This window comes from Nannospalax galili, unplaced genomic scaffold, assembly GCF_000622305.1.
Source record: "Nannospalax galili isolate Female #2095 unplaced genomic scaffold, S.galili_v1.0 scaffold103, whole genome shotgun sequence".
NCBI lineage: Eukaryota > Metazoa > Chordata > Mammalia > Rodentia > Spalacidae > Nannospalax > Nannospalax galili.
Window position 1 is genome coordinate 2,349,006 of NW_008352136.1, and position 24,187 is coordinate 2,373,192.

At 53.0% G+C, this 24,187-nt stretch overlaps 1 protein-coding gene and 1 long non-coding RNA gene across 4 annotated transcripts in view; one reads left to right on the top strand and one right to left on the bottom strand.

Moving 5' to 3' along the window:
• Window positions 1–24,187, top strand: part of Kiaa1671 (KIAA1671 ortholog) — a 178,771-nt gene that overhangs the window by 82,584 nt on the left and 72,000 nt on the right. The gene's annotated exons all lie outside the window — the stretch shown is intronic.
• On the bottom strand, window positions 17,448–22,907 carry LOC103746712. Its single transcript, XR_003846386.1, has 3 exons — window positions 21,630–22,907; window positions 19,085–19,324; window positions 17,448–18,371 (listed from the first exon to the last, which is right to left on the bottom strand). It is a non-coding gene; the product is annotated as an uncharacterized LOC103746712 (long non-coding RNA).

Sequence of the window (24,187 nt, forward strand, 5' to 3'; positions counted from 1 at the left end):
GGAGACTTACAGTCTGGGGAGTCTGGACCTTGTGCAAGGAATCTGAGCCCAGGTGTATGTTGGGGGCCGGAGTGGAGCATTGTGCTGTGGTAGACAGGGTCTCATGGGGTGTGGGGTCTGGCAGAGCCTTGAGGAAGCTGAGCCTTGGAGAATGTAAGAATCAGTGGTGGGGAAGGGCACACCAGGCAGAGGGAAAGAATGGGGTGAGGGGAGAGGAGAGGAGAGGGAGGAGAGCGGAGAGAACAGTTCCATGGCAGGCAGAAAGTCAGCCTGGCCTGTGTGAGGCAGGCTGATGGAACTGCAGCTCCTCTCCATGCCATGTGATTTGTGCCTCTGTTTCCCCATCTAGACCAGGAAGGGTGGGGGGGAGGTGATATAGGAGGGTTCCAGTCACCTGTTTCCTGTGGGTGACAGAAGCCCAGTGTGATAAAACCACCCAGGCTGACTACTGGCTGTGTAAATGGCCCACCACATCTTTGAGTCACTGGAGACAGCCCAGTACAGGTGTCTGAGGCCAGGGGCTTAGGATCTGCCCTGGGGTCTGCAGAGTTAAACTGGAAGCTCTCACCTGTGGCCCCCAGGGGAAGCCTGCGAACATAGGAGACCCAAGGCTTCTGTACCTCAGCTTCCAGGTCTGTAGAGTAGGGACACTGCCTTCCCACTTCCCCATCACAATGGTCCCTGTGAACCCTAGCTGTTCTTCAAACCGCTGTGGAGCTGTGGAGTGGGTACCCTCGAGTACTTCCTCTTCCAGAGTGCCTTTCTCATCAGACCTCAGCAGGAAATGGGCAGGGTGCACCTTCTCCAGGCCCCTGCAGCTCTGTGGGGCTGTCTTCATCCTATGTCCTCTGATCAATGCCTTTCCATTTCTGAGCCGTTATTTACTGTCCTTGGTCACCACCAGTCCCTCTCTGTCTTTGTACTGGACTTTTTTAGATTCCACCTATATACAGTGTTTGGCTCTCTTTGTGACTTATTTCACCTAGCTCAGTGTCCTCTGCATTCAGCCATGTGGTATTGACTGGCAAAGGTCCTTTTTAAAGGCTATATGGTATTCCATTGTATATGTGTGTATGCACACATGGCACAACAATTTCCTTACCTGTCCATCGTTTGCTGATTTGGCTGCCATGACTCTTGATGCATTGAACATGGAGGGGTGGACCTCACTGGTCTCATTTTCTTCACGTGTTTCCAGAACAGGGACTGCTGGTCTGCTTTCAGCTCTTCTTTTTTTAAACTATTTTATTTATTATTTTTCTTTTATGTGTATTGAGGAGCTGCACAGTGACTTTCGCTGGTATACTTTAATTGTATGGGAAAGTTGCAAAACCAGAGCTGCCCTCTTCTCTGGGTTCCCTGAAGGGAGCAGCTTACCAAGGGAGAAGCTGGGCTTGTGGCCCTGTGGGCAGAGCGCTTACCTAGCATTCATGAAGCCCATCCCCAGCACTGAGTAAACCAGGTACAAGCACATGCCTATCATCCCAGCACTCCGGAGGTGGAGGCAGGAGGATCAGGAATTCAAGGTCCTCCTCAGCTACATAGCAAGCGAGAGAGGCTAGCCTGGGCAACATGAGACCCTGTCTCAAAACAAACACCACCCCCAAACAAAACGAAATCATAATAAAAAAGAAAGAGAATTAGCACTGGCTTATTTGTGCTGAGGAGACTCCACAGGGCCACCTTGCCCTCTTGGACACAAGCTGGAGACATTTTTGGTTCTTAACTGGGGGGTGGAGGAGGGGGGAGACGGGTCCTGCTGGTATGTAGTGGCCAAGGGGGCTGTTTGAAGCCCTCTAAGCCCCAGGGCAGCCTCCCCTCCCCTCCTTTCCTCTCCCCTCCCCTCCCCTCCTCCCCTACAGCTCCACCAAGAACTGGCCTGGCCTGCATGTCATGGGAGCTGAGGGGAGGGCTGCTCCATTCAGCCTCAGTTTCCTCATGCTGTCTTTGTCTAGCAGAATCCACCCTGTACTTTGCCACCTCATCTGGTATCTGTAGCAGGGCCTTGCAGGGAGACCCCATGTCCAAGTAAGTCTTGGATGTACTGTGCCCTCCGATGGCAGGTTTTCAAAACATTGGACAAACTGGGCCTGGAGATGCAGGCCTCTTAACTCAGCTACTCCAGAGGCCAAGCCAGGAGGATCCAGAGTTGAAGACTGGCCTTGGTAACTTGAGTTTCTATCGGAAAAATTTAAAAAAACAAAAAAACAAAACAAACAAACAAAAAAAAACAGGGCTGGGGCTGTAGCTCCCCTGGACTAACATCGGAGAGGTTCTGGGTTCCATCCCCAGTACTGCAACCAAATAGAAAACCCACTCGATGAGCGTGTGCCTAGTGACTACTCAGTGTTCCTGTGATCAGTCTGGGTTAATCAGTCCCCCTGGGCTGAGCACTTAGCTGTTCCCAGGTGTTCCTTGTGTGTGGTTTAGACTACTTAGTGGTTCTCAGCCTTAAATCTTTATTTCTGTTTTTGGGTTCGTTCTCTAGCTGGCCAGCTCCTAAGACCTGGGGTGGACTGTGGCTAGCTGCAACAGATCTCTGCAAAAGTGTCACTTGCTTTGGATATCAGTGACTTCCTGTCCAGGCCTGCAACCTGCATGCAACTCTGGGGGTGAGCCCACCCCAGGCCTGACCTGCATCAGCTGGGAAGTGGGAAGAGATGGAGTTTCTGTTTTGTGTCATTAGTAATTGGAGCTGGTGGCCATCTCTGCTGTGGCTGTTTGGAGTCACTTAATCTTTACTGATAAGGGAGGCAGACAGACCCTCCCCAGGCCCTGGGGCCCTAGACATCCAACTGGCGGCTGTGGGCTGTGGTTCTCACTGAGCCCTTACAAAGCCCTGCTCCCACCCCAGCTCTGTGGCTCTCACAGATGACTCCTCCTGTCCTCACAGCAGCTCCTGTGGGTGATCTCAACAGTATCCCCATTTTTCTGTGGGGAGACTGAGGCCGTGAGGTTTGGAACCTCATCCAAGGCCCCCCAGCTGGGACATGTCAGATCCCATAGGTCCATAGGTGAATCCAGGTTCCCTTTGTCCCACTCTACTTTATGGAGTGTGATCAGGGAAACTCAGACCTCCAGGCCTCCAGGGTTGAGGTCACCTGGTGGCCTCTGACAAAGCAGCTAATTATCCCAGCACCACCGCCACCTCCCAAAGGGTGAAAGCTTTCAGGACCTGGGGCACCAACCAGCCCCAAGCTTGGAGGAGGAAGCCCTGGCCTGTGCTGTGGGTTCTGCCTGGCTTGGTGAGTCACACAACTGCTCTGAGCCTTGGTCTCCCTGTCTGTGGGGGGAGCTGACATTGCAGAATGGTGCCGAGGACCAGCTAGGACTAGGGGCTGGGCTGGGGGGTGGGTAGTGGCTCTGCGTAGAGGCTCTTTGGAGGGGCTGAGATCACAGCAGTGAACCCTGTCTCCCCACCCTCACTGTCCACAGCCTTCTCTCCAGCCTGCCCCAGGCCTGGGATGACCTTCAGCGGCTGGACTCCTCAGTTTGCTGGGGTATGGGGGGGTGGTAGAAGAGGGGCAAGGGCCTGGCAGGGACCTCTGGGGCTGCAAGGGCAGCCCTGAGGGGTGGGAACCTGGCAGTGGTGTGTGCTAGCCCAGCTTCTTCAGGAACACAACTCAGGGCAGGGACGCTGAGGCAGCCCATCCCAATGGGCAGTGCATGGCCTAGGGATCCCTGGCCACCTCCTGTAGTCCACTCCTTACAGGTCTGCGACTGGGGGCTGCTGTCTGAAATGCTAGAAACAAGCTGTCCAGTTCCACTGTGGTGGCTGCACTTAGTCTGTCTGCATCGCACTCCACCAACAGATTCTATTTTGATAGAAAATGTTTAAATGTAGCCGGCTTGGCTGTCTGTCCCACCCAGGCCTTCTTGTGCATTGCCCAACTGTACTTTCTGCAGCCTGCGGTCCCCCTGCAGTGACAGTGGTAATAATGATCAGGAAAGATCATGCATGGTCCCCTTTCCCCCAGGGCTTCCACACATGGTTCCCATCAATGCTCAACCTCAAAGGCTGATACTGTTATTACCATCATCATCATCATCATCATCACCATTTGGCAGATGGGAAACAGGCTCTGGAAGGCCCCTCAACTCCATGATATAATAACCAGGCAGAGGCTGAGCTGGGATTTGAACTTGGGAGGTATGGAAATGAGTCTACTTTGTTTGTGACTATGTGCAGCTTCCACTGGGCAGGAAAGTCACCTGTGTGGCCAAGTCTCTAGTGCGACCCAGTGTCTGGCATATATAGTAGGTTCTTTGACACGTAAGGGGTTAAGCTAAGTCTTCAGCATGGTCCAGTGTGCAGCATGCAGTAGATGCTCACTAGATGCAGGCTCAGGCCAAGTCCAGCATGGCCTGTACATGGCACACAGTAGATACGGGCTCCTGCGAGTCTCCAGTGTGGCCCAGTGTGCACACACAGTAGGTGCTCAGTACATGTAAGTTTAGGCCAAGTCTCCAGTATGGCCCAGTATATAGTACACAGTAGGTGCTTGGTAGATGTGACCTTGAGCCAAGTCTCCAGTGTGACCCAGTACATGGTACATGGTAGGAGCTCAGCATATGTGAGCTTAGACCACGCCTCCAGCATCTTTCCATATGCACACAGTAGATGCTCAATAGGTGCTGGCTCAGGAGCTGGGCCCGCCCCCACAATGTGGAGGCTGCTGGCTTGCGTGGCCACGGCCATGAGCACACACCTGGGAACATGTTGCTGCTTTTTCTGTGGCTTTGCTTCCTGGTTCCGGGTCTCACATTCTGGCCCCTCGGCTGGAGCCATGGCCCTGGCTTGGCTTTGCTCATCAGTGTGGTGCTTGTGGCTGAATAGAGGAACCAGCTGTTTCCCTGCTGTTGACTTGGGCTGAGGTTTGGGCTACCGGAGGGCGTGCGTCACCTGAGGTTTCAGACTCCAGCTACAAGAGTCTATGCAGGCCCCACTGCAAGTGGAGAGCAGGGGTTAGAGTCCAGCCCCCACAGGGTCAGTTCCTAAGAGCAAGGGGCCTCAGCCACCTCGTCACCTCTAGGGAATCTCAGTTCTGTCCTCCATAGTGTGGGAATTCCGAGCCGCTTTCTCTCAAATGTCCCAAGGAGTTCATGAAGTAGTACAGACTAAGCTGTGTACACAGCAGATGCAGTCCACGCCAGTGTAAGCCACCTAAGGTACCCTCGATGCCCTTCAGTCCTGTGGGCCAGCCTTGTTCTGTGTGTTTGGGCTTCATCAGTGAGCAAGACGGACTAGTTCCTCCAGTGGGGTGTTCAGTCAACACATAATAGTCGTGACAGAAGAGTGTGGTGTGGTGTGTCCAGAGGTGGGGCCTGCGGAAAGGAAGGTGGCAAGCAGGAGTCTCAGAAGAGCCTGACTGAGGGGGCCTCCTGAGAAGGTGGCAAACAGATACTGTCACATAGGGGAGGAAGTGAAACAGCCTGTGCAAAGGCCCTGAGGTTTGGGTGCAGCTGAAAACTGGAAGGAGGCTTTGGTGCAGAGGGAAGGAGGGAGGGAAGGGGCCTAGCAGGTCAGAGAGGTGATGTTGGTTTCTCGGGCTTGTGGTCTCTCTAAGGTCACTGGCACCTCAGAGAAGTGTCACTTTGAGTCAGAATGTCACAGTCCAGCTTGGACTTTGAAAAGGTCCCTCCAGCCACTATGCCAGGAGTGGATGCAAGCTCCTGGAGGGTTCTGTGGCCACAGGATTAAAGCAGCTGTCTTGTTTCAAGAGCCCCCGCCCCTCGTGTCCTTCACAGTGTCCCCAGAAATAGGTACCCAGTGTCCCTGAAGCAAGAGCAGCCCTGCCAGGTGCCACTACAGCTTAAATTAGCCAGCCCAGGCTGGCTCCCTGCTCCACCCCATGACAATTTCACACTCCTATTGATTAATTGATTGGTATACTGGGGATGGAGCCTAGGCTCCAGCTAGCTCAGCTAGTGCCCTAGGCTGGACCCCCTGCCTGTTGGGGGGTCCTCGGCGTTCAGACTTAGTCCTTACCTTCTGAAGGATGGGAAGAGACCCTGGGATACTGGTGGCTCCCAAGCCTGGAAGGCCCTCCCTTGGCCCTCAGTGGCCCTCGGTGGTCCGCCATAATATCCAGGGACTTGTGCCAAGGAGCTGAGGGGCCTTGCACTCAGATGGGGGTTCCAGGCTGCAGTCCCTGCTATCTTATTGCTAGGTTTCAGATACTCCTGGCTTAGAGAGGGTAGAAGGGACATGCCAATCTTTTGACCACCCAAAGGAATGATAGCTAAATGCAAGGTAGAGGCTGTGGGTGGGTATGTGGGCAGAATGCTTCTGGGAAGGAGGGTTGGGGGTATGGAGTACAGTTGCTGCATGACCCTGAGCAATTGCTTGCCCTCCCTGGACCCGTTACTTTGTTGATATAATGAAGGATTGGACTGAATTCTCCTTAAAGCCTTTTGCAGTGCACAGTCTTCAAGTTCCAGGGTCCACTCAAGAGGGAAACTTAGACTGGGTTTTTGTGGGGGACTTACAGCACTATGTTAGGTCTTCCCATTTGTAGGTGAGAAATCTCTTCCTTTGTGGCGACCACAGGGATAAGAGCTGGCACACAGCAGGAGCTTCATAAATGAGGTGGGGAACTGCTTTCTTTACCTTCCTCCTTAAGGGGCACCTTTGAGAGCACTTGCTGGATGGAGTTGCTGCGGCTGCTCCTCTGGTAGAGTGATTCCCAGATCGGTCAGTAGAGGGCGCCCTGGTTCTAGCTCATAGCCTTTCTGGGCTGCAGCCTTTTAAGCAGGTGCTGGCTGGGCCTTTCACAAGGGCTGTCACCTCTCAAAGTTTCACATCTGGGCTGTCATGGAGGAGGCAGCCTGACTTGTCCAAGGCCACACACGGGTTGTCCAGGGCTGGGTCTCTGGTGGGGCTTTTTCCTGGGTCTCTAGAAATCCAGTGTCAGGAGCACGAGTCCCTCTGTATTCTGAAATTTCAGTGTCAGGAGTGAAGTCCTCTGTATCCTCTGTCAGCATCCATGTGTTCAACAAATGCCAATCAGAAATCCTTAGGCCTGTGGGTGGGGGGAGTGTGCTGGAGAGGGCTCAGCAGTGAAGAGCATGGGTTACTCTTGCAGAGGACCTGGGTTCAGTTCCCAGGCTAACAACTGTCTGTAACTCCAGTTTCAGGGGGCTTGACACTCTCTTCTGACCTCTGCGGACATGGCATAATATGGGTGCACTTACATACATGCAGGCAAAACACCCATTCACATAAAATTAAAATGAAATAAAATCTTAAGAAGTTTAAAAAATATTTAGGGGAAAATTGCCCCTGGGGCTGGGGGTGTTGAGGACGCCCTGGGTTCTATTCCCACACTGCGTAAAATAGGCATGACGCACATATTATCCCAGGGTTCTGAGGTGGAGGCAGGAAGATCAGAAGTTCAAGATCATCCTCAGCTACATAGTGAGTTACAGACCAGCCTGAGCTGCATGAGAACCTGCCTCAAAGAGAAAATTGTGTCTGTACTGAGCATGTGTAGATGTCTCAGCTTATGTCAGGCATCCGAGTCCCTGGCAGGGCTGTGGCATAGGGAGGGTGTGTGGAGGTGCCAAAAACTCACCCAGGTTACACCAGGGACTTGAGGATCGTCAGAAAATGTTGGTGTCTGTGGGTCCTGGGCATGTCCTGTGGGTCCGCAGGGCCAACTGCACAGTGTGGAGTGTGAAGGCCAGTGGGACTTTGCTAATCTAGGGTGCTCCTCTGGCAGGGGACACGCCAGGCCATGGCTGACTCCAGACAGCAGTGGAGGCCTAAGGGCCTTCGAACAGCTGGTGACCATTCTGCCCTATGTCTGACCTTCGGGGCAAAGTGAGTGTCCAGGGCTTCCAAGGGACTGTGCGCAGGGCTCCTGAGTGGAGTGGACCACCGTGTCCATGACTGAAATGGTGACAAGCAATGAGAGGCAAGCTGGGCTAGTGGAGAGTGTCACTGCTGTGCTGTCCTGTCCTGTCCTGTGACCTTGTACTAGTTTCTGCTTGGCCTCTGACCCCTCATCTCCTCAGAAATGTTGTTATTTACTGGTCCCCACAGCTAGGCACGCTGGGCTGCACTGCCCTGGGTCTCTAGGTCTGGATAGGGAGGAAGGAAGAGCAACATGGGCGGGGGGAGTTGAAGGGGTGAGACCATCATGCAGAAAGGCAGGACAGTTCTAGAAGATGTGCAACTTTGAGGGTGCCTCCATGCCTGTCACTATGATTGGCATGCAGAGATTACAGTTGAATACTGAAATGTATCAGTGTAAATATTTGACTGTCATAATAGTGAAGTTATAAGTAGATGTTAAGAGTGTCAAGAACTTTGATCTGAATTATGGTTTATGAAAACTTGTAGAACATAGATGGAGGTTCCCAGGGCTGGGGAAGTGTTCGGGGTGAAGAGAGAAAGACTCAAGGGTTCGGGGCTGGCGGCAAATTCAGTCCCTGGACCTCACAAGGTGGAAGGAGAGAACAGACTTGTGCAGGTTGTCCTTTGAACTCCGCATGCATGCTTTGGCATGTACACATACACACACACACACACCCACACACACACACACACCTGAAAAATAAATAAATGTAAAAAAGAAACGTTAAAAACAAAAGAAAATTCTCCACAGGTGAAATAATGCTTTTTGTAGGGACGGTGTCTGCTGTGGGCTGTTGAATGTTGGCATTGTATTCTGTATCAGACTGATTCCTGTTATACAGTGCATGAGAGCACCTACTGGTTATGATATAAGCTCCGTCCCATCCCGGCAGATCTTTTCTTCCTGTGGCAGTGGCGCAGTCTGCTACGGAACTCGACTAGAATCCCATCGCCAAGCACCTCACACAGAGGAGGGCGTCCCATCCCACAGTTCTGGAGGTGGGAAGTCAAGGTGTCGAGGGACGGGCTTCTTCTGCTGGCGTTCCTGTCCTTGCCTTTCAGAAAGCCTCCGTCTGGCTGTGCCCTTGCAGCGCCTTCCTCTGTGTGCATGCCTCTTTGATGCCTGTGCCTGCCTTCCCTCAGTTTACAAAGATGTGCTTCACTGGGTGTGCTGGTACACACCTGTAATCCCCGCTCTTAGGAGGTGAGGGCAGGAGTATCAGGAGTTCAGGGCCAGCATTGGCTACATAGTGAATCCAAGGCAGCCCGATCTACGTGAGACCTCCCCCCACCCCCGTGATACCACTTGGTGTGGATTAGCCACCAGTTTAACTTAATCACTAATTTTCACATCCTGAGGTGCTGTGACTGGAATGTCAACATGGATTTCAGAGAAGCGAAGCTGTGTTCCCAGCAGTGGTGCTAGGCCAAGCTTGTCTATTGCTTCATTTTGGCCTCATAGCAGTCCTGGAAAGAGACACTGGTATTATCTGCCCTTTACAGATAAGGAAAATGAAGCCCAGAGAGGTTAAGTCACTCCCAGAGGGTCACCCAGCAGCCCAGCAGTGGAGTGGAGATTCAGTCCCAGGCAGCTGCCTCACTCCATCATGTCTTTAACTTGATCTTAACTCTGAAGGGGCCTCTTGTTAGCCCTTTGGCATTCTGATGCTTTTATCAACATTTCCTTGAAGCTTCTCTGTACCCTGCCCTCCCGGGTGAAGATGTAGATTGGGAGGGGCCCAAATGAGGGGAGCGGGGGCCATTGCCAGCCCTTAGTGCTGCCCTGACTCGCAGGGCCCTGGGCTCTCTGGCCACCTTCCTGGGTGGGCGTGCTGGGGCCGTCCTCCTAGCTCCACCACCTGCCCAGGCCTGTGTGAGCAGCAGAGCCCAATGAAAGCCGCCTTTGTCCTCTAGTTAGCTGTGGAACAGGTGACTTAAGACTCTACCCAGGACCCAGAGCCCATATCAAATGAGCCCAGGTCATCCTGAGGCCTGCACAGTTTCCAGGACTGCAGAGCAGATTGGCAACCTCACTCGGAGTCCACAACTTTGGAGGGGTTGCAGAAATTGATGCTGCTCTGGTTCCTGTGCACAGAACTTGGCAGTGTGGAAGGCCAGCTCCTGCCTTCCACTCTCTCAGACTCTGCTGGGGTCTTCAGAGCACAGGGACTTGCAGAGGTTCTGCTTCTCTGCCCATTACCCATTGTCCTGGCAAACCATCCCCACATGCAACCCTGTAAACAACCACTGTCACTCATGGGCTCTGGGGACCGGAAGTCCAGCAGGACCCAGTGGGCATGACTGCTCTTGGCTGGGGTTTTGCTGGGCACCCCAACAGCTGAGAGCCGGAGTCTTCAGGAGTTTTGTCACACACGCCTGGCATTTTAGTCACCAGAACACCTGTGTGTAGCCACTCCTCATGACCCAGGCCTCCAAACACATAGGCCCTGGGCTTTGATGGTCAGTGCAATGGCTGTGTCACTCTTTATGAGGTACAGCCTCAGGAGGCCTGGGACATCCCTTCTCTGGCCTCTGTGAGTCCCAGTGGCCACAAAGGAGGGGATGCAGACCCACCTCCTCAGCCACTTGGGTGGTGGATGGGAAACTCTTGCTCCCCTAACCTGCACCCAGCCCGGGAGGGTGGAGGGACAGAGGGACCAGCCAGGCTGCTGGTTGGCCGCTGTGCATGCCTGTGCTTGCTGTGGAGCTGTGGGCTGCTGTGCTCTGCCACTTCCTCCTTAAGCTTAGGCGGCTCCCTGTTTTCCTGTGCACTCTCACACAGACATCTGAATTGTCCGCGGGCCAGATGCTCCCTTTGTGCCAGATGCTCCCTGCGTGTTTACTCCCAGTAGGTTTCAGTCTCTAGGTGCCGTGTGCACCCCCCCATTACCCTGTATCCTCCCTGCCACACAGATTCAAGGGTGGGTGTGTGGCCTGCTTCCCAGCTGCCCAAGCCTCTGGGAGCTTTTGAGGAACTGAGGGGTCCTGGCTCTTCTGGCACATAGTCCTGTGGGGAGCACGTGGTCCTCTGGTGAGCCGATTTTTCTTTCATTTCCTGCTGGTCCAGGTGTGGAGTTCATTCATTGCCTCTTTGGGGCCTGACATACAGTAGGTGCCCAATATATGTTTGTGTAGTGAGCCAGTCAGGGCAGGTAGGCAGGCAGGCATTCTGTCCTGTGCACACAGTATCTCTGATATACAGTAGGCACTGCGTAAGTGCTGACTATGCTGGGTGTATGGAAGGATGCAGTGGAGGGTGGCTGACTGTGCTCTCCCCCTGCACTTGTCAGAGCCTAGTGCCTGGCAGCCAGGAGCCCACCAGTGAGTGCCAGGATGAATGAACAAATCTCTTCACTAGTGTTGGCTGAGGCTTACTCCTCATCTGTGCCCACAGTGCCTGGGTATACAGAAAGTGCTCAATACCTGCTGATAGACCTGAATGAAAGAATGGGTGAGCAAAAGGAAGGAGCAAGTAATGAAATGTTTCATCATGCCTCTTGTTCATTCTGTCTCTATTGCCTGGCACGAGGTCCTGCACACAGTAGGTGCTGGTTAAGTGTTAAACCAAAATAATGAATGTAAAAGTGAGTTATTTGAGGGTGGGGACATGTCTTGTTCATTTGTGTCTAGCGAATAAGCGGGGCTGGGCACACGTAGGTGCTCAATACATGCACGTTGAACTGAATGAGTTTGGGAGATGGAGAAACTTCTTCAGGTTCACCTGGGTTTGTTCATCTTTTTTTATTCAAGTTCTTACACAGGGCCAGGTACACAGTGGGTGCTCAGTAAATGTATGTTGAGCTGAGTGACTGAGGAGATGAATACACTTCTGCAAGTTGGCCTGCATCATGTCTTTCATTCAGGTGCTCATACAGGGCCAGGCATACAGCAAGTGCTTAGCACATGCTTCCTGCACCGCTGTGCCCTCTCAGACTGGATGGAGGAGTGGGCAGGGTGGCCTCTCCTGAGACCCTTTCCTGTTGTTCAGGCCCACACAGGTGGACAGGAAACCACACAGGCTGCTGGGAGCTGCTGCCAGGGCGGCCTTGAGTAGGCTGTGGCGCCTGCCAAGCCCCAGCACTGCCTAGCTATGCAACAGAACCCCCTGGGACCCCTCTTCCCAGCCAAGTTAGCAGTTCTAAATTTAGAGCAGGCTGCATAAGCCCACAGCAGGCCAGCCTGCTCAGAGCCGACTCTAGTCACTGTGTCTGCGTGTTGCAGCCTGTTAACCACAAGGCTGAGGAGCAATAGGCACAGACAGACGCTGGGCCCAGATTTCTACAGAGCCCAGCACACCTTGGCTTCAAGTCTGCGGTCATAACAAATTCATTTACCTGAGCCTCAGTTTTCCCCGTCTGTAAAATTGGTGCAATGAGGTTCTTTTTTTGGTGGGGGGGGATCCTATTCCCCAGCTTTCTATTCCCCTCCTGCTGAGGGACCATACCCCAGAGATGGCTGCAGCAGCTGTTTTATCATTCTAACCCTGTGTCTGTGGTGCGGTGTGAGGGGCAGAGTCTGAGATGGAACTACATGGGGTACTGGGCCCACAGCCCAGCCTCCAGAGGAACAGCCCCCTCACAGAGAGGCCTGCCTTAGAGAGCAAGGACTGGGGATTGGGGCAGAAGGGCTGTGAGCCCTGGAGCTGTAGTCCCAGCACCCAAGTCAGGGAGGGTACCTAGCTAGGGAAAGGTGTCTGACTGGATACGACAGTGCCAACCACTGTCAGCTACAGTGCAGACCTGGGCTCCTGAGTGAAAGGAGGTCCCAACACGACTTGTCTGGTAACAGTCACTCCAGCTTAATGGCTGCTCACTTGGTAAAGTGAGAAGCTCTTAACATGTAGGCAGAGGCTGGGCAGTGGCACACACCAGCCATCCTAGCACTCCGAGAGGATCACAAGTTATCGAGTGTCCTAGTTTGTTCTTCATTGCTGTGACAAAATACTCTGACCAGTATCAACTTGGGGAGGAAAGGGTTTATTTGTCTTACATCTCCCAGGTCACAGTTCATCAGGGAGCCCGAGGTAGGAACTCAGGGAAGGAACCTGGAGGCAGGAGCTGGAGCACAGGCCACATCCTAGCACTCCGAGAGGATCACAAGTTATCGAGTGTCCTAGTTTGTTCTTCATTGCTGTGACAAAATACTCTGACCAGTATCAACTTGGGGAGGAAAGGGTTTATTTGTCTTACATCTCCCAGGTCACAGTTCATCAGGGAGCCCGAGGTAGGAACTCAGGGAAGGAACCTGGAGGCAGGAGCTGGAGCACAGGCCATGGAGGAAATGCCCAGGGGTGGCACCACCCACAGTGGGCTGGGCCCTCCCACATCACTCATCAAGAAGATGCCCTTCAGACTTGGCCACAGGCCAGTCCAATAGAGGCAATTCCCCGATTGAGGCTCCCTCAACCCAGGTGTGTCAAGTTGACACTAAAGCTATCCAGCACATTGAGTTATCTTTTACCTAGAAAGAAAAGATGGGGGTTGTGGAGTTAGCTCAGTGGTAAAGTGTTTGCAGCCCAAGCACAAGGACCTGAGTTCAGATCCCCAGACTTGAAAACTGGGTGCAGCAGCACATGTCTGTAACCCCATTGCTGGGGAGCAGAGGCAGGTGGATCTTGAGGGCTCTCTGGCCAGCCAGTCTAGCAGTTCAGTGAGAGACCCTGCCTCCGAAAGCATGCGCATGCTACACACACACACACACACACACACACACACACGCACTCCCTCTCCCACGCTGGCCATGGCTTCTTGCTGTTTCTGATCCTCATTCCTGAAGTGTTTTCTTAGGGGTGCTGCTGCCACAGTCCCCATCCCCAGATATAGTTGTATACCATGTGCAGTGAGCACCTGCCAGGTCCCCTTCTCCCTGGAAGAAGCTCTGTCACCTTCAGGGGCACCTGAAGATCATGTCACCCAGGCTACCTAGTTTCATTCTGTTGCTATGATAAACACCTTATGAAAATAGCTTAGGGGAGAGAGGTTTATGTGACTCACAGCTCCAGGTCACAGTCCATCACTGTGGGGCAGTTGAGGCAGGATCTCAGGCAACTGGTCACATCACAGGAGCAGAGCCTCCTTGCTCACTGCTTCTTTTCACTCGGTTTCTCCTCTTTCTTCAGCCTAGAACACAGCCCATGCTATCCTCTGGTGGCTCTGCATCCTTTGTTACTGTGATACTGTAACCAGCCGCCTCTAGACAGGTGTGCAGGGTCAGTCCCACTTTCTGCATAGCAGGTACACCGTTGTGTGGATATATTATCAGGGACAGGTTTAGATCCTCCCAGAATTGAACTCACGTTTTAAAACCAGTCTGGTGGGACTCTGACCTTGTGTTTATAGTTGAGAGAGCCCAGGAAAGGAACCTGAGCGCTTTCTTCAGAAATTTCTGTGCATAAAGTTAGACTGAGACAGGACTGTGCTTGAAGATTTAGGTTGCCATGGCTACTGAGGGACACAGCCGGCTGTATGCTCCCATAAGATCTCCTTAGACCTTCAGCCACCACATCTTGGTGTCAGGACATGGCATTGAGATGTTTTCTAGTAAGGGGTTGAGGAGACACCAGCCACCTATCCCAGTTGTCAGCCCTGTCGACAGCAGCGAGTATCTGTGGGGTGTCCCTGGCTCTGTTCCCATCACTGCTCAGTGGGGGCTGGGTTCTCTCTCTCTCTCTCTCTCTCTCTCTCTCCCTCTCCCTCTCCCTCCCTCTCCCTCTCCCTCTCCCTCTCTCTCCCTCTTTCTCTCTCTCATCTCAACTAATTTTTAAATTACATTAATTTCTTTGTGTGTATGTCCCCATGGAGGGCTTGTGTGACATCAGAGCACAGTTTGCCGGAGTCCATTCTCTCTTTCCACTATGTGGGTCCCAGAAATCAAACTGAGGTCATCAGGCTGGCAGCTGAGCCACGTCACCAGCACTCACTGAACATTTACTCTCTGTGCTAGGCACTTTGGGGCTTGGAGCTTCATGGCGCATGAGACACAGGCTATGTCCTCCCTGGTATGGGTTGGAGAAGGACAGCTACATCATATGGATGAGAAAGATGCTCAGCAATTCTGATACTGTTCTGTTCACGAAGACAGCAGAACAGAGCAGGGGGGACACACGACTGGAAGTGCGTCTCAGAGGCCTCAGCTCCGGTGGAGAGCTAAAGGGCTCCCTTGGGTGGGGATGGGGAGCAACACTGTGCATCAAGGGAACAACACATGCAAAGGTCCTCTGGTGGAAACAGTTCAAAGAGCTGAGGCCTAGTGGGACTATGCAACTAGCCAGGGAGGGAAGAAGCAGCTGGGGCCCTTTGGGGAGAGCACAGAGTGATGGACAGGTGAGGGGCCTCGACAGAGGCCGTTGTGATGGGGCGCAGGAGTATAAAGCCCATGGGTTGAGTGAGGAGGCCAGAAGCCTGAGAATGGGTCTGGTGCTTACATGGGTGGGAAGTAGTGGGTAGTGGCTGGTTCAAGCCAAAGTGGGAGTGGGGAGGGCTAAGGGAGAAAGGAGCTATGGAGGGTCCCTCACTTCTGCCCAGATGGAGATAGTGGCGTCTGCCATGGCAGCAGAAGAGTGAGTAAGAGGGCACGGAGCTGGGCCAGAGCGCCCTGTGTGGCATCCATGGGAGAGGTGCCACTGGAGAGGTAGAAGACTCACACGGGTGTTGGACTAGGAGGCTGAGGGAAGGGAAAGTTGGGGGCTCCAGGGACAGAGGGACAGTCTGCTGGGGTGACATCCTATAGCTGGTAAAAGGTGGGTTTGAAGTATAACAGTGGGAGCTGAGGCCTTTTGTCCCCTCAAAGGTCAGGGAGGTGGGTATACTCCATAGCAGGGCACAATACACAGGCTGAAGGTCACCTGCAGTGTGTGGCAGATTAATGGATAGAGTGTTTTCTAGCTTTGGAGGCAGGCAGGGCCTGGGTTCAGGTCCAGCTGTGTGATGGATGGCAGGTCAGGAGGTATCATGTTCACTGAGAGCTTGCTGTGGGCTGAGCATTCCCAGGCCTCACTAGAACTGTACAAAGCAATGGCTGTTACTGCACCCATAGTCGGATGAGGAGACTGGAGCTCGCCCGACCTAAGTCTTCACCGGCACTTGCCCATGAAACTGTCCCTTTATCAATGTTTGAATTACAAAGACCCGGTGATGCTCAGCTAAATAGTAATTTACATGGTGTGGTTGGGGGACTAATGTGGTGTCCAGTAAATATGGCCCATGAACTAAGACAAGTTTCACATTTTTAAAAGGTTGTGAAAAAGCTGCATATGACTTGCAAAACCAAAAATAATCACCATCTGGCACTTTCCAGAAAGATCTCCAAGTCCTGCATTGGTGGATCAGCCTAGACTCATCTCACCCCAGCATCTTGTCCCCTCATGGCCCCCAAATGGCTGCTGTGGTTCCAGCCATCAGAAGGAAACTAGGTGGTACCTAGAGAGCCGAGTCAGTAGACAAGAAGAGGGGTGCACTGGGAGGGGCACTGGTCCCCTTAACCTGCCCAGCAGATGTCTGAGGTATCACCGGACAAGATCTGGGAGGCAGAGGGCTATGGCAGGTGACCCTCACAAAATGATGAGGAGGAAGCTTGGGGGCTGAGGACAGGCACTTGACTGAGTGCAGAGGGCAGCAGGACCGGGTTTCTGGAGATCTCAGTCAGGAGTCTTAAGGGATAGGTAGTGGGCCAGGGCAGGGGAAGGGTTGCAGAGAGACTAGTCCCTCTCCTTCCCTCCTTCACCCCAGCGCTCATTTACACATTTAGTCAGCCTTCAGCAGCCAGTATGCCTCACCTGGAATGAGAGGCTCACCACTGACCTTTACCCTCAGGAGCCCCTTCAGCAAGGAAGGGTGGGTGAAGCATGAGGGCAGGTGCTCCGATGAGTGGGGTCTGGGATCCTCTGAGAACGTGACATTTGAGTCCAGCCTATGGGGAGCTACAGCAGTGTGGGTTGCCCAGGAGTCACAGCACTGGGAGAAGTGATGGCTCACCTTGCCCTGGGGTGTGGGGACTTAGGAAAGGCTTGTATTCAGGCTGCCCAGACTCTGCTGGAATCTTCTGGAATGTGCCTTGTTTCTGAAAGGTGAGCTGCTGCAGATGGACAGGGGAGGAAACTTGGTCCTGACACCAGGGTTGTGAGGCTGCCCCTCCCTGCCCTCCTTGCCTGGCTCAGCAAGGCTCCTAGAACAGCATGGGTGGGTGGCTCAGAGGAGCTGAGCTCTGGAGCAGAGTAGCAGGGCGTGGGAGAGCAGGCCTGCATCCTGTGGTGGGTCTGTTAGGAGGAGATATAGCTTTGAGACAGGAGGAGGGGTAGGGGCAGGTCCGGGGGAATAGACAAGTGATGGGGGCTGGACATGGGCCATCAGAGCTGTCGTCATCCCTTGCCCACTGAGCTGTGGCCACTAAGAGGGTTAACAGAGCAGTCCTCATGTTGGACTGGCCACCAAATGGGGTAACCTCCAGACCCTGCTCTGCCTCAGTTTCTCCATCTCTATTAATGCAAACACACATTTTCATCTCATAAGGTGAGGTCATTTTATTCCCTCTATAAATACAAGCAAGCCAAGAAGGCGAGGTATAGCATAGACCCAGAGAGGCCCTGCCCCACACTGTGCTTTGAGGGCGGCAGGGCAGGGCTGAGCCTGGACACTGTACTGGCCCCAGAAGTAGTCATTGATGCTGGGGTGGGCATGGGCCTGGAGTCCAGGGTGCTGGGGTGGGTGGGCGTGCCCTGGGATCCAGGCATTTCTCTTTGCCTCTTTCCATTACCACAGGAGGGGCCTTGGACCTTGGCCACCCACTGGGAGCTGGCACTGCTCCCCCAGTGTACCCACCCACTTCCACCCTGGACAGGTGCTGTGATTTCCCATAGGCCAGGCAGGAAGCCAGGAAGCATCTATGGTCATGCAAAACTGGGACCTGAATCTTCTGGGCCCATCCAGGTGAGCTGTGGCTGGGCTCAGCAGCTGGGTCTCCACCTCTTTCCAAGCCTCCGTGCACAGCCCCCTTGAGGAGTCAAGGCCTCAGGGAGCTAACACAGGGAGCACAAAATCCTGGAGCTGTGGCCTTCTGCTCAGCTGGGGCAGGATGGCACATGGTACCTTCCGCAGCAATCAGACCCAAGTTCTAGGGCGCTGTGGAAGCTGCTGATTAATGTGGAGCAGACAGACAGAACCCAAAGCCTCCAGGGAGCTCCCTGTATCTCAAGATCAGGCTTGGCCAGGTTTCAGGGCCACTTGGAGGCTAATCAGGAGCGGTAAAGGAGGAGAAGGGCCTGGGTGGAGCCCTTTCCTTCCACCCTCAGCCTCTTGATGAATGGGTGCAGGCTGGGGTGCTCCTGCTTGGGGGACCCACTGGCTAGGACTGTAGACAGGGGAGTGGGGACAGAAACGTCACTGCAGTGGGGTGCAGACCTCATTCTGGCTGGGAGACTTCCAGAGAAGAGGGATCTCATAGTTCAGGAGGCCACTGCATCCCAGAGTCTGCTGAGCCCTCCTGGCTGCTGAGATGTAATAGGGGCTGAGGCTGATGGCTGAAGGGCAAGAGGGGGCATTATGACCACATGGAGGAAGAAGGGGGGCCCTCTTCCCCCAGCCCTGAGGCACTGTGGGTTACATAACCCTTTCACATCTCTCTCTAACCCTTTATCACCCTCAAGGGGACCTTTACGATCTTGGGGTGCTGCTTAGCCAAGCCCAGTACACTCAAAGTTCAGAAATAAATCTCTCGTCCCTCCCTGTTCCTGTTTGTTGTTCTTTGGAAGCCTTACTTCTTCATTGATCCCAAACCTTGGAATCCAGTTGTGAATGGAAAAGCGTGCAGCTTTCCCAGAACAGGCATGGCTCAGAATCTTGGGATGTGGGTGCCAGGTGGGTGGACTATGTAGAGCCCATCACAGCAGTGTTGGACCCCAGCTCTCAGGCCAGGGACTGCAAGAACAGGTTGGCCATACCGGGCACTCCGCAATGCAGAAAACACTAAAAGCACTACTTTCCACCCAAGCACAGGGGGGCATCTGGGTTTCTGTTTCTAGGAACATTGCCTTTCTGGGTGATTTTTTTTCCCCTCCTCATCCAGGTTAATTAGCGGCATGCCAGGTCCCTGCACTGATGTGGAGAAGGATGTGATAAGCGAACGTAAAGAAGTGTCCACAGGCTTGGTTTATAAATAACCTGGGACAGACTCAGAAGATCCAGGCCAAGGCATTGCTATTCCCCCCCTTTTCGGAATTCTTTTCCCTGTTACCTTGGGAACCAGCCTAGGGATGCTGGGAGTTCTGTGAGTTGATCTAAGCCTCAGTCATTCCTGCTTCACACAGTGGGCGTGGGGAACAACTGCCAAGGATGCCCAACACAGTCATACTGTCTCTGGGTCCAGCAGGTGATGGGTAAACTGAGTCATTGCCCAGGACACTCATTGGTTTGATGCAGGGAATCGAGGGAGGACTTCTTGAAGGTGGGGACATCTGGACAACACATACTGGTCCTGGAACAAGAGCCAAAGGGACAGAAGGGTATGCCAGCTGGAGGGAACAGCGCAGCAGGCACGCGGAAGAGAGGGCATGGGTGATGTGGCGTGTTCAAAGATGGATGTCTGTCCAGTCTAGGTCAGTAGCAACTGCTCCAAGAAACCAGATGCAACTGTATGGATTTCCTGCAGGGGTAGGGGTAGGATATCCGTACCCAGGGGCCTGAGTCCATGGCAGCTCTCCTGCCAGCCATCTGTGATCCCAAGAGGGGTTTGAGCAATGAGATGATGGTTTAGGCTAGAACGGAGACAATCCCTTGGCCCCTCACCCTGAGCCAGTCACATGATCTTGATCTTGGTTTATTTAACCGCTTTTGAAATAATGCCCCACCCCCACCCCAAGTCTCATGTAGCCTAGGCTGGCCTCAAACTCCCTATATAGCCAAGGATTACCTTTAAGTCTCAATCCTCCTGCCTCTGCCTCCCAAGTTCTGAGATTACAGGCTTTTCCTCCTTTCCTGGATTGTGTGATGCTGAGGATGGGACCCAGGGCCAACTTCGTGTGTGTGAGGCTAAGGCTCTACACACTCAGCCCTCCACAGCATCTCTCAAGGAAACTGACTGCAGTGTGAATGGGGCTAGCCTTGGAGGAGACCTCAAGCCTCGGGTAAGGCCTAGGGCTACTTGCACTTATCCCAGGGTGAGGAGAGTGGGTTTCCACCAGCCTCACGAACCAACTCTTCCTTGAGTGCCCTGGGGATTCATTTCCTGGCTGTTGGATCAAAGGCAGAATGGGGAGAGAGGAATGAGGAGTGAGCTCTGTGGGCTGCCCTTGGCATCCGGGAAGCAAGGAGTAGTCAGCAGCCTCATGAAGAGGACTTGGGCAGATCTGTCCCTTTTTGTGGGAACTTTCAGAGTCTGTGACATCTGGTGTTCATCTTGGAGTGGAGTGAGAGAGAGAGGCGGCAAAGACATTGGAGTCAGACAGGCCTGGGTTCAAGGTCCAAATCACACTCACCTACTCAGAGACTGAACAGGTCCTGACAGCTTTTCCTACCTCACTATCCTGATCTAAAGAATGTGACTAGCTGTGGATGGGTTTCACCCTCTGGAGTGCTCTGAGGGTTAAGTGAGGTAAGAGGTGTGGATGGCTGGCTCTTTGAGTAATGATGTTATTATGGCACCATCTTCTTATTAGCAGCATAATAGTCCACTTCTTGGCATGGGCAGCACAGCCCTGGGATGCCTACACGTTCAGAATGAGGAATGTGAATAGGGTCAGGTAAGAGACCTGGGAAGATTGGAAATAGCTGCAGGCTGTCTTGGGAGTAAGGGTGGTCTATAATAAATAAAGAAGATTAGCCAGGCATGGTGGTGCACGCCTTTAATCCCAGCACTCGGGAGGCAAAGGCAGACTGATCAGATCGTTGTGAGTTCAAGGCCAGCCTGGTCTACATAGTGAGTTCAGGTCAGCTGAGACTACAGGGAGACCCTGTCTCAAAAAAACAAAAAGAAAAAGAAAAACAAAACAAAACAAAAAAGAAGATGGCCTTAACTCTAGGAAAGGAAAACATATGTACAACCTCCCAGAATATAGACTACATGTGGCCACACCTCCTGGCCATTGCACTTGTGTGCCTGTCTTTCTGTATTTGAAATGCATCTGTTCAACTCTGAACCCTCCCAGACAGCCCAGCTCCCTGCCCGGTCCCTGGTAAGTAATCGTCTTCCTCTTTCCTGGGCCATGTATTTTCTCTGCTGCCTCACCATCTCTTCTGTCTCAAAGGGAGTCATTCACCTGTGCCTCAGCCCCCGACTTATATATAAGAGCCCCTGGCTCTTAGGTCACAGGCATTTGTCCTTTCTTTCTGGCTTTCTCTTCTACCAGACCAGGAATTCTATTTTATTTTATATGTAAGTGTTTTGCCTGCATGTATGTAAGTGCACCCGTGTTGTGCAGTGCCCACAGACATCCAAAGAGGGTGTCCGGAGTTATGAATGGTTATTAGCTGCCATGTGGGTCCTGAGAACCGAACCCAGGTCCTCTGCAAGAACAGCCAGTGCTCTTAACTGCTGAGCTATCTATCCTGCCCCAAGATCAGGAATTCTATAAGGTATATATTTGTACAGATTTGGGAGGAGTTGTGCAGGTTTTGGCTGGTCTGTGGGCCCTCTCTCCTTTTATGCCTTGGATTCAGAGAGGCAGACTGAAGTCTGTAGGGATGGACCACAGCTCTACTCAGGGTCAGCACAGAACTTGCACAGAATGACTGTTTAGGGAGTGTTTGTCAAATGAATGAATCAATGATTGACACAGTCTTACCTTCCTGAGAGCCCTGTGCTCTCTGCCCCACTTGGCACCTTGGCTTGCCTTTCCTGGTCTCGCAGATTCCCTCTTACAGATTCATTTATGTAAGGAAGATCTCTGACTTGCTTTCTGGTTGCCCAAGGTGTCCCCAGAGTTTCCTGGAGAGAATGGTGTTTGCAGAAACAGCCCTGGGGCGACACCTGCGCTGCCCCAGATTCAGGGAGCAATGCTTTTTATAGCCCTACTCCCAGAGCGAGCTGGCCAACTTCACCCCTTACAGCTGGGTGGCCTTGGGCTGGTCACTCCACTCCTCCCTGTGCTGCTTTGTCCATCTGTAAAATGGGAGTGTTAACTATAGGACAGACCTGATTGTACTGTTGGGAAGATGAGATGACATCATGGTGATGGTACTATATGATGGTGCAATGAAATGGTATAAGGCAGAGACACAACACTGTGACGAGTCACATGGTAATGTTACCGTGATGTCATTAACAGGCAGTCTGGTGATGTGATCCAGGTGTGTAAGATGGAATGCTTGACATGATCTGGTCATGTAAAATGGAATCCTCTCATGCCTTGCAGTGGTCAGGGCTCTGGACAGTGGTGCTATATGCTCTAGCAAGGTGTCCGTATGCAGAGACAGGAGGGGAGTTCTGGTGAAGTGTGGAGGAGGCACCCGTGTCCACTGGGATTTGCCCCAGCCTGGCTCATAGGCAGCTTAGACTGAGACTCACACACAGGCTGGTCTGCTGGAGATAGGAGGCCTGAGTTTATGTTCTTCCCTGGTTCATCTTGGGATAGCTCTGAGCCAGATGATGCTCCAGAAACAGGCACAGAAGACTTGGGCAGAAGGCCCAGCTAGTGTACCTTCTGGAAAAGAGGATGGGATGAAAGACTCCCAGGAAGGCAGGGCAGGATGGCAGACTCTTGACTCTTGGGATGCAGAGCAAGATGGCACACTCTTTCCCCTCTGGTCTGAGCAGCTCTCTTCTTACCACTTGTTCTACTCAGATTCTGTCTTGGTGACAGATTTGTTTGCAGCATCTGCAACCTTCCATCCTTCCCAGCTGTGCTGTCCAGTCACAAACCGTGGTGTCGGCACCCTGACCTTCTATTCTGAGACATTTCAGGATGTAGACGATGAAAGTTAGCTCAGCAGCTGGGTCCCCGAAGCACTAGCATTCCACTCTGTCTGCTTTATCAAAACCTCAGTCTGTCGGTGGTGCTTCTTAGCCAGGTGTGGTGGCGCACACCTTTAATCCCAGCACTTGGGAGGCAGAGGCAGGAGGATCTTTGTGAGTTCAAGGCCAGCCTGGTCTACATAGTGAGTTCCAGGACAGCTGGGGCTACAGGGAGACCCTGTCTCAAAAAGACAAACAAAATAAAACAAAACAAAAAAACCACCTTTCAAAGTGGATCATTCGTATCAGCACACACCTGGTCCTGAGTCTCAGCATCTGTCAGAACCTTTGGGTTGGCATTTTGTCTGAGTGTTTGGCTTGCCCTAAGAAGGCCTGTGGGTGCTTTGTCCAGCCCTGAACCATGGGACAAGCTGTGATGGTTTAGATAACATCCTACACCCTGCTCAGCTCCACACTTCACCTTCCTTCCTCTTGAGGCTCCCCACCTCTCTGTCAGATGGCCAGGTACAACCTGAGCCCCCTTCTAGTTCTCTAGTGATGTCTGGGGTGGCTTTCCTGGGGTTAGTTCCACCTACACCCTGCAAGGCCCTGGCCACCCTGGGGAGGGACTCAGGTGAAGCCTGAGGCAGGAGCTTTCTGAGAATGCCCTGGGGGGAGGGGTGGAGATGGGCAGATGTTGAGGCCAGAGCCCTAACTGCAGCCACCAGGACTGGGGGTGAATCCAGGCACAGATTGAGGGTGGGGACTGGCCTGGCCTGGGTGTGTTTTCTCATTTGCATGCTAGGGTGCTATCTGACATGCCAGGAACACAGACTGATGTGCCTGTAAGCCAGCGCCTCTGCACCCCCAGGTTCCTGCCAGCTAGGTCCTGTTCTGCCTCAGGACCTTGGCACAGCCTGTGATCTGCCTAGGCCAGGGAACTTGGGGGCTCTTTGGCTCTGGCTCTGCTTAGTTTCCACCAGTCTCTGGTCAGGATGCTGACCAGGCCTGTCCTTTGAGGGTCTGACTGGGGATGGGGTGCCTTTGTCACATGGCTGTCCTGTGGTGCAGGCTGTCATCTGGAACCCTGTGTCTCTCCCTCTTGGCCCTTCTTTGGGGCTCCCTGAGCATTCCACAGGGCTGCCATCAGGGAGAATAGTCCTTACTGTGTTGAGCACAGGAAGGGATGCAGAGTCACTGTGGGAGGGACCACCTGGTGTAAGAAGAGGAGGATGGTATCTCTGGGGGTCTCTGTGCCTCATTTGCCTCATCTAGCAAATGGGATCCTGTGAACATTTGTCAGAGGACTTTTGTGCAAACTTAGGAGGCCTGGTATCAGTCAGTCAGTAGCCACGCCATGGAGTGAGACCCTCCACAGCTCATCACCACTTTCATCTCTGATTCTGCCTGGGCCAGAGGAGGTGCTCTCACTATTGAATGAAGAGAGAC